The sequence below is a fragment of the Carcharhinus amblyrhynchos genome, chromosome 12 (assembly GCF_965287045.1).
Source record: "Carcharhinus amblyrhynchos chromosome 12, sCarAmb.v2.hapA, whole genome shotgun sequence".
Taxonomy (NCBI): domain Eukaryota; kingdom Metazoa; phylum Chordata; class Chondrichthyes; order Carcharhiniformes; family Carcharhinidae; genus Carcharhinus; species Carcharhinus amblyrhynchos.
The window spans coordinates 60,005,373-60,018,912 of NC_137335.1; positions in this window are offsets into that span (position 1 = coordinate 60,005,373).

Genomic DNA, 13,540 nt, shown 5'->3' on the forward strand with positions numbered 1-13,540 from the left:
ACTGCTGGAATTTGACATAAAAAAGCTGGAAAATCTCAGCAGATGTGACAGCATCTGTGGCTCTGTCCTCTCTCCAATGTTTCGGCTCCACAGATACTGTTGGACCAGCTGAGACTTTCCAGCTTTTTTCTGTTTTTATCCAATTCTCTGTTGACTCAAACCAAGTCCCATTTAGCCAAGACCCCTGAGCCTGCTGATAAGCTCACAGTCCAGCAATGCCTAGATTTCAAAATTCTTAATCCTTCTGCTGACATCCATTCATGGGTTCAAGTCTCCTTACCTCTGTAACCTTCTCTAGCACTACATCCCTCTGAGAACTCTGCATTCCTCCGCTTCTGCCCTTTTGTGCATCCTTGATTTTATTCACTCCCTTTGCGTTGTCTGTGTCTCCCAGCTACCTAATCCTGGTTGTTATCCTAAACTTAGCCACCTGTCACTTTTCCTTTAAGATGCCCCTGTCTGGTCTTCATATCTCCTAACATGACTTGGTGTCAAATTTGATCTGATAACTTTCATGTGAAGCACTATGAGGTAACACTAAAGGCACCCCATAAATGCAAGTTGTTATTGCTCTTCCTATTGACCAGAGGAGGATTAGTCCACAAAACAAGTCTGCGAGTCCAACAAGTTCAGTAAAATTAACTTCTTGCTGCCAAAGACTGCACAATGGCTGAAGAACAACAACTTCATAAGGTGTCTGAGCTTTGATCCTAGTTTTATGGCGTGTTGCATGAGATTAGTTCAAAATGCAACTTACAAAATGTGTTATATTTAAGGAGGGTTTTATAACAATGGTGGCCAACTTGAAAAGGTGCTTAATGGGCAATACTTAGGGAGGAAGAAAAGCTGGGTGCCATTTTCATTACCATGGCAGCATCTGGAAGTGATGTGACAGTTTGTTGTGATTTGTGCAAACTGTGTAGCTAATCCTGAAGATAATTCCCCATTTATACTCTCTGATGAAGGATCACCTAGATTTGAAATGTTGGCTCTGATCTGTCCCCACAGATGCTGTCAGACCTGCTGAGACTTTTCAGCATTTTCTGTTTTTGTTTCAGGTTCCTTTTGCTTTTATCCCCATTTATAATCTTTCTTCTGAACCACTTTCAATATTATAACAGCAGCTGGACTTCATCCCACTGGACTGGAGTCAACAGAAACACAGACTGACAGTGAGAAATGCCAAATAGTCTGGAGTATACTGTACTCAAGCTCTGTTATGCTTTAATTGAGTGTTCAGAGAAACAGGACACTGTGGGGTGAAATCTAGACAAGGATTTGAAATCATTAGTGTCACAGAAAAAGAAACTATGGCCTTTGAGAAGGTGTGCAATGATGACTCCACAGAGCCTTGTTCAGTGCTCCTCGCTCTCAGTCTAACTCCTGTATTACAAACTGAATTGTAATACAGGCACTTTTCCTGAAGAAAGTTCATACCTTTCCTTATTCGTACCGCTTTGCAGAGTCCAGTGTTGTCTCAGGCATTGATGTCATTCAAGTTGTCTTCATTTACAGAACGGCTTTTGAGGGAGGGTGGTGATGCTTCATCCCCACTGACAATAAAGTAATGTTTGGTTTTTAATGTTAAGTTTATGTACTGGCTAGTTGGCCTACTCCTGCTCCTAGTTCTTATGTTCTTATAAGTAGGCTTGCATTAACACTGCAATGAAGTTACCGTGAAAATCCTCTAGTTGCCACACTCCAGCGCCTGTTCGGGTACACTGAGAGAGAATCTAGCATGGCCAATGCACTTAACCAGCACATCTTTTGGATTGTGGGAGGAAACCGGAGCACCTGGAGGAAACCCACGCAGACTCGGGGAGAACATGCAGCCTCTGCACAGACAGTGACCCAAGCTGGGAATCGAACCCTAGTTCCTGCGCTGTGAGGCAGCAGTGCTAACCACTGTGCCAGTTGAAAGATCATCTCCTAAAATGAAAATCTGACTGTAACATCTGTCCGTCTTTTTAGTTTTTCACTCATGTGGCTTTTGTCTCCCTTTCAACAGTGCAAGTACGTAACATCTTCCATTACTGGGCATTTTATAATGTGCTTCCCACAGTACAAAAGCTGCCACTCAGAAGAATGATTTTATTTTTGTAACCACAGAGCTGGCTGGGATTAATGTGGCATATTGTATAATCAAAGTTCCAGGCACTTTTTAAATGTATAAACATTAAGGAACAAAATTCACCCATTCACAGTAAATCATAATCCATTTTTGTGTTCCCCTCAGATTGACCCCAAGCTGTTGTAAAGACTGAAGGAAGTGACCGTAGCCTTGCGATGATGTAGAGAAGATGACTGTCTAATCTAAGTATCGTGTCAACGCTTGTGAGTCCTATTTTTCGAGAGCCAATACCAGTGTTCATCTGCAGGCCATGGTTGTCATTGTTTGGGCATGTGTGCCGGATGTCTACAAAGTCATCTTCCATGGAAAATGCCGTGATTAACATCCTGAGGGAAAGAGACATCATGGGAGACTCAACAGGCCTGACATGTGCTGGATTGATGTGGTGTCAAAAGCCTGCGACCATCTGGGAGTAATGGAATACGAGGCCAAACACCTGATGGCTGGTTGGATGAGTCAGGGAGAAACTGATGTCAGCTTCACATCGCCTTATCATTTCTTGAGTCTAATGACTTCAAGCTGTGGCAGAGCCTCTTCTGTTTTTCGGGCTCTGCTATTAACAATATCCCATGTTAACAATGTCACACACAATGCTTAGAAGATTTGCACTGCCTATCAGTGTTGCAGCTCAGTGCCCTGCAGGATTCGAGGCTTGCTTCAAAACGTCGAGGACAGCGCTGCAAATGACAAAAACTAACCGATCACTTTTCAAATTGTTGTGATTCAAAAACTCTACAATCACCACCTTAGTATTTTTGGATTTCCTTCCACCAGCGAGAAACAAAATTTACTAAGTAACGCAACAGTTTTTTGCCATGTCGTTTCAAACATTTTGCAAACTAACGGGCTGGTAAATAAAAGCTTCTGAAATATCTGAGGACTTTGAGCAAAATGGAAATGTAGAGGTCAATTTGTTTTTCCGTATTAAAAATCCATTTGTCAAACAGCACTTACACTTTTATTGAGGGAGGCAATAATGTTTCGCTTGGCATGTCTTGAAATGCCAATATTTGTGTTAAAGAACATTAAAGTTTTGGACTCACTGGCTGTATTTACTTACTGGTAATACACACAAACAAAACGTGTAATGCGAAGACATGTGGTTCTAATTTTTTACCATCTCATCATGTGGCAGGCTTAATGTTCCCATTTATTTCCCGTGGGACATTAGACACTGGGTATCATTGGGCACATTCTTAAAAGGACCACAATTCCCCAAAGCGACAGGAATTACAATATCTGTTTATTAAACAGTGAAATTATGATAAATGCATGAGTAGTCTGCCAAAAAAAACTTACTTTGGATCAGACTTCAAATACTATTAAAACTAAATGCAAATGATGGAAGACTTCTTTTGATTGCCCTCATTTATTAAGGTTGCAAGAGGCATCCTGTGCAGCCGCAAACTGGATCTAGAACAGGGAGTTAAAGTTTCAAAGGCTCTTGTTAAAAGTGCAGAGATGTTTCATTTTTGGGGTTGGGGTTGGGGTTGGGGTTGGGGATGGGGGGGAGCGAAACAGGGGGAACATGACACTCATGCATTAAAGTGAGGCAAAGCTAAGGGTTAAGGGCTGGATTTGCCTCAGGATGGTTATACCACGGTAGGGCACGATTTCCATTTGACATTGTCGCAATTCATTTCTAAACATGCAAGAAGGGCACTGGGTCCAAAATTTGCCATCACGGCTCAATAACGAATACTTAAAAGACAATGTGGAACAAACTTTCCATAGAGTCGCATGGAAATCCCCTGGATGAATGTTTTTTTAATGCCATTTCTCCGAGGAATCTGTTAAAGTAACTGTCATGAGATTGGGAGAATCCAGACGAGATTCCACAATTTAATCTTCAGTAGGGGATTGAGGTACAGACGTTGATAATGTTTTAAAGTTTATTTATTTGCCACAAGTAAGATTGACATTAACACTGCAATGAAGTTACAATGAAATTCCCCTGGTTGCCACACTCCAGCACCTGTACAGGTCAATGCACCTAACCAGCACGCCTTTCAGACTGTGGGAGGAAACCAGAGTACCCGGAGGAAACCCACGCAGACACGGGGAAAATGTGCAAACTCCACACAGACAGTGACCCAAGCCGAGAATCGAATCCAGGTCTCTAGCTCTGTGAAGCAGCAGTGTTAACCATTGTGCCACCGTGCTGCCCCTAATCAGGGCATTTTGAGCGTGGAGACGAATAAGTGTGCACATACAGGGCTGAATCTTCATGCCATGGTGGCGTGGCTTTGTTGATGGGCATGCCAGCAATTTCTTGCCCCTGGCCAGTATGCCAGTTTGCCAACATGTTCATGGTTCCAGCCTATTTCCAAGGAGGCAGCTTTTGGCGGCATGATGTTTACCTGCCCAGTAGTGGCAGGTAGCCAATTAGGCCAATCAACAAGCCGATTTAGGGAAATCCTGTGGATTTTTCAGATGGTGGATGGGGCCCCCCTTTCCCAATGAAACTGGAACATGTAAATGAAATGGTGGTGGCCTCCCTGTGGCAGGCTTGGTTCGGGGGTGGCGGGGGAGGGGGGGGGGAGGTGGGGAAGTGGTGGGAGTGGTGTGTGTGGTGGGGGGGGGGGGTGGGGTTGGTGGGCAGAGGGGGGGCGTGGGCAGAGGTACACACTGAAAACCAGACCAGTGTGGTTCCACCCACCTGTGCAGGGCACAGCCACAACTGCAGGCCATTCTGTCAGAGGTGTTCCTGCTCCACTATGCTGGCCTGCCTCCCAAGGCTGCAGTATTGTAACAACTCCAAGACTTCAGATGGCACCTCCGTTGAGGTGCCCTTGCGTCTTCCCACCTACAGTGGCAGCACCCACGTCTCCCAGTGTAGCTGACAGTGACCCAGAGCCTCAGACTCTCTTTGTTCACCCTCCTGACTGGACAGGCCCCTTAACTGGCCACATCTTCAAAATTCTCTCCTCAGCGTTTCGCCACCATTGCAAAGCTCCCGAACTGCAGTAGTGTGCGTGTGCTGTGAGGGAATATTCAGGTTCACCCAACCGTTTTGACCTTTGATTTCCTTTGCAGATTTCCTTTGCTAATTGTTTTTGTTGATTGCCTCAACTTTAGGGCTTGAGACCACGACCCAAGCCTCGAACTTTAACTGGCCCCGTTCCCACCACTGAAGCAACCAGACCGTCTCCTTAACCTCACCCCAGTCTTTAACACAGCCAACAACATCATCTTCCTTTAACATTTCTCTCCAGCTCAGTCGGGCAACTTGGGAACTAAACATTTGGGAGACTCAACAAGTACAGCTCCCAGGGTTAAAAAGACCGAATCACGAAAAGTTAAAGAACTTTTGCAAATTGCAGGAGACAGATGCTGTATTATCAGCCTTTCAAAAAAAAATATACAGCAGTGTGTATAGAGAAGATTGTTTCAGCAACCTAAATCTTTTTATGAATCAGATTTCTGGTTGGATTTTTTTTGAGCAGAATGCAAATGCTCTGGGGTAAATTCCAATGTTTTTTTTGGCAGGACTAAAGAGGAAGTCAATCGCACTAAGAAAAGATACTATTCTTTAGAGGAAATGCAAAAGGCCTTGGGGACCTTCATATGTTTTTAATATTTCAGCCCACAATAGATGCAGTTTTTGCTCTGATTTCATTCTTGGCCTCGTTTCTATTTTTATAATTCCTCTCCTCCATTTTGTGAATTATATAGTTTGCTATTTATGACTCCACATCAAGTGGGGGGAACAAGCATTCTGCTCTCAGACTCCTTTTGCTGCTGCTGTAATATGACCGCGAGGAGGTGCTTGAGGATAGCTGTGGATCCTAACATTATCTTACTCGGTTCCTATGAGAAGAATGTCTGCACCACACCTCCTGGTGTAGTATGTAGGGTCTCATGAGAAGGAATCTAGGAGTTAGCACTGTACCAGTAGGCTTCAACTTTATTTTTGATTCTCCTCCTCTTCTTCCTCTTCACCTCATGAAGACAGTCATTTTTATAGAGGTACCTTCCAAGTGTGCAGGGAGCACTCCAATACATGCGAACGTGCATCTTAGGAGCATAAAAAAACGTATACTTAAGAGTAGCATATAACTAACAATTCACAAACAGGGCTTCTTCACACATGTACTTAGTAGGTGAAACATTTTGGCATTGTCATTGTGTAGAAGGCCCTGAGAAGAAGGCCACTCAACCCCTCAAGTTTGCAGCGTTATTTGATAGGATCGTGGCTGATCTGATGTGGCTTAATCTCTGCATTCCTCCCCACGTCTCACACCCTTAGTCTCCCTTGTGAATCAGGAATCTGTCTAACTCAACGTTAAAAATATTCAAGAACCCAGCTATCACTGCACCTTGAGGAAGAGCATTTCACAGATCCTCTGAAAGAGGAATGCAGTGGCACAGTGGTTAGCAGTGCTGCCTCACAGCGCCAGGGACCTGGGTTCAATTCCTGGCTTGGGTCAGTGTCTGTGCAGACTCTACACGTTCTTTTTGTGTCTGCGTGGGTTTCCTCCGAGTGCTCTAGTTTCCTCACATAGTCCAAAAGATATGCTGGTTCGATGCATTGGTCATGCTAAATTTTCCCTCGATGTACCCGAACAGGCGCTGGAGTGTGGCGACTAGGGGATTTTCGCAGTGTTAATGTAAGTTTACTTATGACTAATAAATAAACTTTAAGGAAGTCTTATTCGGGTAAAATTCTCTCAAGCCCCACCAATGGCTTTGATAGTCGTTGTGGGGGAGATTATAGTAGGAGGCTTAGAAATCGGCTGTCGTGAATTTACAGCAAGATCATCCACTGATACCCGCCATGGCAGGTCGCAAAGCCTGCCAGAGGCTGGTGTGGTTCTCACTTGCATCTGTTAATGGATGAAAACCGGACACTCAGATACTCTGTGATGCTGGCAGGAAAACACACCAGCATGAATCACATTTGGAACAACGTGACATGCAGATGTCAGGATTCACCTGAACAATGTCTCCAGAACTTAGGATTGTGGCAGCCGGCAACTCTGGACCCTGCCAGCAAGGATGGAGGATTTAGCGCTCAGCCAAATCTCCATTCACAGGAGTGGGTCCAGAGAATCCAAGATGCGGGCGAGATCAGAGAGATCCGACCCCTATGTCTCATGTTAGGCTCACTGGCGCACTTTCCATCTCTCTCCTTTCTTCAATGGAGGACTTATGTTTATATCCCAATCTGATGGGAGCTACAGATTGAGGAAATTATGAACAATTGCAACTAATTCTTCTATCATCTGAGGCAGCACGGTGGCACAGTGGTTAGCACTGCTACTTCACAGGGACCAGGGCTCAATTCTGGCCTTGGGTCACTGTCTGTTGGAGTTTGCACATTCTCCCCGTGTATGTGTGGGTTTTCTCTGGGTGCTCCGGTTTACTCCCACAGCCCAAAAATGTGCAAGTTAGGTTGATTGGCCATGATAAATTGACCCTAGTGTCAGGAGATTAGCAGGGTAAATATGTGGGGTTACGGGAATAGGGCCTGGGTGGGATTATGGTCAATGCAGACTCGATAGGCCAAATGCCTTCCTCCTGCACTGTGAGGATTCTCTCCTAGGATGAAGTCCACGTGGTCCTGGGAACTTATGAGTCTTCTGTTCAATCTGTTTACTTAGCACCCTCTCCTTGGTGATTGTAAATGCTTTAAATTCCACTCCCTTGCTTTCCTCTCTTTTTTGCAAGTATTTCTGGGATATTACTTATGTTTTCTATAGTGAAGACAGACAAAACATATCTGTTCAATGAATGCTTCTGCCTTTCCCTTATTCTCACTTCCCAGCAGACTAACACTCACTTTTGTTGTTGAAGGCAAAATACCGCGGAACTGGAATCTGAAACAAGAACAGAGAGTGCTGAGAAACTCAGCAAGTCTGACAGCAACTGTAGGGAGAGAGTTTTGAGTTTGTTCGACTCTTCTTCAGAATCAAAAGAGAAGGAAATTTGTTGGGTATTACATTGTATAAGGGGTGGAGCAGCTGGAGCAGTGAAAGATCGCAACAAAGATAGAGCAAATGTAAGAATAAGAGACAGATATTCTGGGGGGGAAGGGGAAAGGTTTTTACATTGAGACAAAAAAAATGTATGGGATATAAAAAAGGGATTAGAATGGAGGAGAAAGGTCACTGTCTAAAGTTGTTGAACTCAGTGCTGTGTCCTGAGGATTGTAACAAGTCTAATCAGAAGATGAGGTGCTGCTCCTCCAGCTTACATTGGACGTCACTGGAAAGTTAGTTAGGTATAATCGAAACAGATCGTGAGAGTTTCTACAAGTATTTAAAAAGGAAAAGAGTAATAAATTACACCCCGTTCTCTCAGTTTTTCTGCTTCCATTGCATCTGTTCTAGTGATGCCACCTTTGACAGTATGGTGTTGTGAAGGGGAGGTCGTACCTCACTAACTTGTTCGAGTTTTTCGAGGAAGTGATGAAGATGATGGATGAGGGAAAGGCAGTGGATGTTGTAAACATGGACTTCAGTAAAGCCTTTGATAAGGCACCTCATGGTAGACTGGTGCGAAAGGTGATGTAAACAAGGTCAGAAGAGAGCTGGCAAGATGGATACAGAATTGGCTTGGCCATAAAAGACAGAAGGTAGCAGTAGAGGTCTGTTTTTCAGAATGGAGGGCTGTGATTAGTGATGTTCCATATGAATCATTCTGGGACTTTTGTTGTTCGTAGTGTATATAAATGATTTGGAGGAAAATGTAGCTGGTCTGATTAGTAAGTTCATAGGCGACACAAAAATTAGTGGAGGTGCAGATTGTGAAGAGGGTTGTCAGAGGGTACAACAAGATATAGGCTGGTTGGAGACTTGGGCAGAAAAATGGCAGATGGAGTTTAATCCGGACAAATGTGAGATAATGCATTTTGGAAGGTCCATTGCACATAGAAATTATATAGTAAATGGTAGAACCCTTGGGAGTATTGACAGGCAGAAAGGTCTGGGCGTACATGTCCACTGATTACTGAAAGTGGCAATGCAGGTGGATAAGGTAGTCAAGAAGGCATACTGCATGCTTGCCTTTATTGGTCAGGGTGTTGAGTATAAAAATTGGCAGGTCATGCTGCAGCTGTACAGAACTTTAGTTAGGCCTCATTTAGAAAATTTAGAATTCAATTCTGGTTGCCACGCTACCAGTAGAATGTGGATGCTTTGGAGAGGATACAGAAAAAGTTTTACCAAGATGTTGCCTGGTCTGGAGGGTATTAGCTATGAGGAGAGGTTGGATAAACTCGGTTTGTTTTCACTGGAATGACGGAAGTTGAGGGGTGACCTAATAGAGATTTACAAGATTATGAATGGCATGGAGAGAGTAGATAGTCAGATGCACTTTCCTTGGGTAGAAAAGTCAATACAAGGGACATAGGTTTAAAGTGTGTGGGGATATGTTTACAGGAGATGTGCAAGGCAAGTTTTTTACACAGAGGGTGGTGAATGTCTGCAACTCACTGCCTGGGTGGGGTGGTGGGAGCAGGTACAATAGCAGCATTTAAGGGGCAACTAGATGAATACATGAATAGGATGGGAATGGAAGGATATGGATTCCAGTTTTAGTTTAGGTAGGCATCACTGTCCCTGAAGTCTCACTGTTTAATCCCTAAATCCTCATTGCTTTAACCCCAAAAATCTTACTATTTAAACCTCTAAAATTTCATTGTTTAACCCCTAAAACACACTGTTTTAACCCCCTAAACCCTCGCTGTTTAACCCCTAAATCCTCATTGCTTTAACCCCAAAAATCTCACTGTTTAACCCATAAGGTCTCTCTGGTTTAACCCTAAGAACTCTGGGGGAGATCTTACCAGCTCATCACGCCGATCAATCTCACTGTTGTCCAATGTCTAAATCTCTAAAGTTAAAACAGCGCTATTGTACTCGGGTTAGTATTGAAAAGTCCCATGTACAATTGCCCTTCCTTGTGCCCTTTTAAACTTTGCTTTTTCAAATATTCATCAGTGTTCCCTTTAAAAGCTATTCTGGATCCTATTTCTGCCACTGGTTTTGGTTGGCAATTTATGTCCCACAACCTACCATAGAAATTCACTTCTCTTACACTCACCCTTCATTATTTTTTGATGCTGTAGTTGTAGCAGATTGTAATTATACTTTCCTGAGAGAATTGGGAAATAAAGCTTATTCTGAAATGTAAACACACATACCTAGTTTGCAAAGTTTTCAGTCTAGCTGCTCCATTTTAGTTGTTTCAAGTGATGCTATAGTCATTGTGAGTTGTGGAGGCCTTGTGACACAGTAGTAGTGCCCCTAGCACTGAACCAGAAGCTCTGGGTTCGAATCCAAAGCCAGGATTTGTTGGCCAAGAAGGAGCATTCGACACGATTCAACAAACTGATAACCATCTTTCCACCACTTCTCCAAAGGGTAAAAAACAAATATGGGTGTGAAGATAAAATTACAATGTGCACTTTAGTGTTGTATATAACCACAGAAAATATAGATATATATTCGAGGTCAATATTCAGGTTAATGAATAATCATTTCACTGTAAATAATAACCAAGTGGTCAGATTTCCAGAACACAGTCCACCTCTAGATCAAAGCTGGAAGCTGTCTCATTGCGAATTCCTATTCATGCAAGCGGAGTTAAATCAAGCAGTAACTTTGCAATGTTATGACACAACTCCACCTTCCCCCTTTTCCCACATCTGTGTTTCGGGAAGGCAATGACCTAGTGGTATTATCGCTAGGCTATTAATCCAGAAACTCAGCTAATGCTCTGGGGGCGCGGGCTCAAATCCCGCCATAGCAGACAGTGGAATTTGAATTCAATTAAAAATATCTGGAATTAAGAATCTATTGATGTCTGTGAAACCACTGTCTATTGTTGGACAAACCCAGCTGGTTGACTAATGTCCTTTAGGGAAGGAAATCTGCTGTCTTTATCTTGCCTGGCCTACATGTGGCTCTAGACCCATGGCAATGTGGTTGACTCTCAATTGTCCTCGTGCAACTAGGAATGGACAATAAAATCTGGACAGCCAGCCACTCTCATGTCCCACGAACGAATAAAACAAAATGTAGTAGAGTGGACATTTCTCTTTACTGATTGAGCAAAAGATGGAAGAAAAATCAGGATGAGAAATATCAGAAATAAAGAACATCTAATTTTATTTCCATTCATTCTAAATTAATGGAGCTCCATGCACACTTGCGATCTTGCCACACAACTTTCTTCTACTATGTTCTCAGCCCAGGAAATTATCTAATGCCCAATGGCAAAAAAGGAAGCATTGACCTCAGTGATGACAATGTAGGTGGTATGCACTCAGGAAATCCTCCCCCAGCTGATTCTTCTTTGTATGGTCCACCCAGGTGATTATTTAGCCTCCGAACACAGAAGCAGAAAGAATGCTCACCACATGCTGGGCACAATTCCATCATCTTCAGTCACACTCTGCTATCTCTCTGAAGTTATCATTGTTTGTGTGTGTGTGTGTGTGTGTGTGTGTGTGTGTGTGTGTGTGTGTGTGTGTGTGTGTGTGTGTGTGTGTGTGTGTGTGTGTGTGTGTGTGTGTGTGTGTGCCATGGTGAGTGAGGTATGTGTAGGGGGATTGGGGTAATTTTGACATTACATGACTCAATAACCCATTTCAAATCTCATTTTTTTATTTCCATTGATGTCAATGGATGTAAAAATCAGGAGAGATATGAAATCAGGACGCTGATTCAAAGCACACATTTTACATTATTGCACAAAGTCAAATTTACCCCCAGTGACCACTAACATCTGCGAGTGACATCAAAATCAAACTCACTCCTGTCCTCATCCAAATTGCATATACATATGTATACATGTAGATACATGGGCACTTTCCCAAAGTATCTGCTGAAAAGAAACAGCAGGAATGAGAACTATGTATGATTGTTCACATCACTGATCTTTCAAAATTTCCCTTTGATGATGAACAACACTATAATTTCAGAATCCCCTATTTTAACATCCTGGGGGAGGGGGAGGGGTGTCTGGGTTTACCAAAACATGACACCATCCAGGACAAAGCGGTTCTCTTAATTGACACCCCGCCCAACAAACTAAGCAGTCACTCCCTCAACCACCAACACACTGTGCCAGCAGTGTTTACTATGTACAAGATACATGACAGCACCTTGCCAAGTATCCTTTGACTGCACCTTCCAAACCCATGACCTCTACCACCTGGAAAGACAAAGGCAACGGACACATGGGAATGCCACCAATTGCAAGTTCCCCTCCAAACCACACACCAGCCTGACTTGGAACAATATCGCCGTTCCTTCATTGTTACTAGGTCAAAATCCTGGAACTCCCTTCTTAAAAGCACTATGGGTGGGTGTACGTACACAACCTGAACTGCAGTGGTTCATGATGTTGACTCACCACCATCTTCTCAAGGGCAATTGGGGATGGCAGCAAATGTTGACCTTGCCAGTGAGGCCCACATCCCATGAAAGAATAAAAAGTATTATCTTTGTTTTGTGCCACCCTGTTTGCTTGAAGGCATCTTAAATTTATTTTGTGTGGCCATGCACAGATCTTAAAGGGACTAACTTGTGAGCAAGTCTGGCAGTATCGATGCTGAGAGAAGCAGGGTTAACATTTTGAGTTCAATTACTCTTCCTTGGAACTGGAGTTGTTTGGAATTTTTCAGGAAACACATCGCCAGACTCAAAACATTAACTTTGTTTCTTTCTCCACAGATGCTGCCAGACCTGCTGAGCTTTTCCAGCACTTTCTGTTTTATTTCAGATCTCCAGCATCTGTCGTATTTTGCTTACATATTCATATGTGACCAGGCCCTGCTATGTCTACATGCCCATGTGGTCAACTTACAGAAAACATCGGCTGGGATTTACTACTCTCACTTAAAGCAGGAACTGACTTCCAACAAACTGGGAAAACCCAGGCTGTGGGCGGGACTGGAACATCCCACCTGTCATCATTAATTCAGGAATGCTGAGACAGTTAAAGTGCTCCCTCTGGATCCCTGGTTAAAATCCACAAACTCAGGTCAGAAAAGTCTGTAATTGTCTGGTCTGCATGGACAGGGCTCGTGTATCTTCCAGTTCAACTAACATGGAGCAATAACGGTGACGCACGCAAGCACAGGGAGGGAAAAGGAGTGGGAGGAAGGAAGGGAGGGAAGGAGAGAGGGAAAGAGGGAGGGAGGGAAGGGGAGGATGCGTGGAAAGAAGGAAGGAAAGATGGAAGGGAGGGAGGAAGGGAGGGGTGAGAAAGGACGGAAGGAAGAGAGGCAAGGTGAGAGAGAGGAAGGAAGGAAGGAAGGAAGGAAAGAAGGAAGGAAGGAAGGAAGGGAGGAAGGAAAGAAGACAAGAGGAGGGAGGGAGGAAGGAACGAAGGGAGGGGGTAGACTGGGAGAAAGAAAGGAAGGGAGGGAGGGAGGGAAGGAAGGGAGAGAGGGAGGGA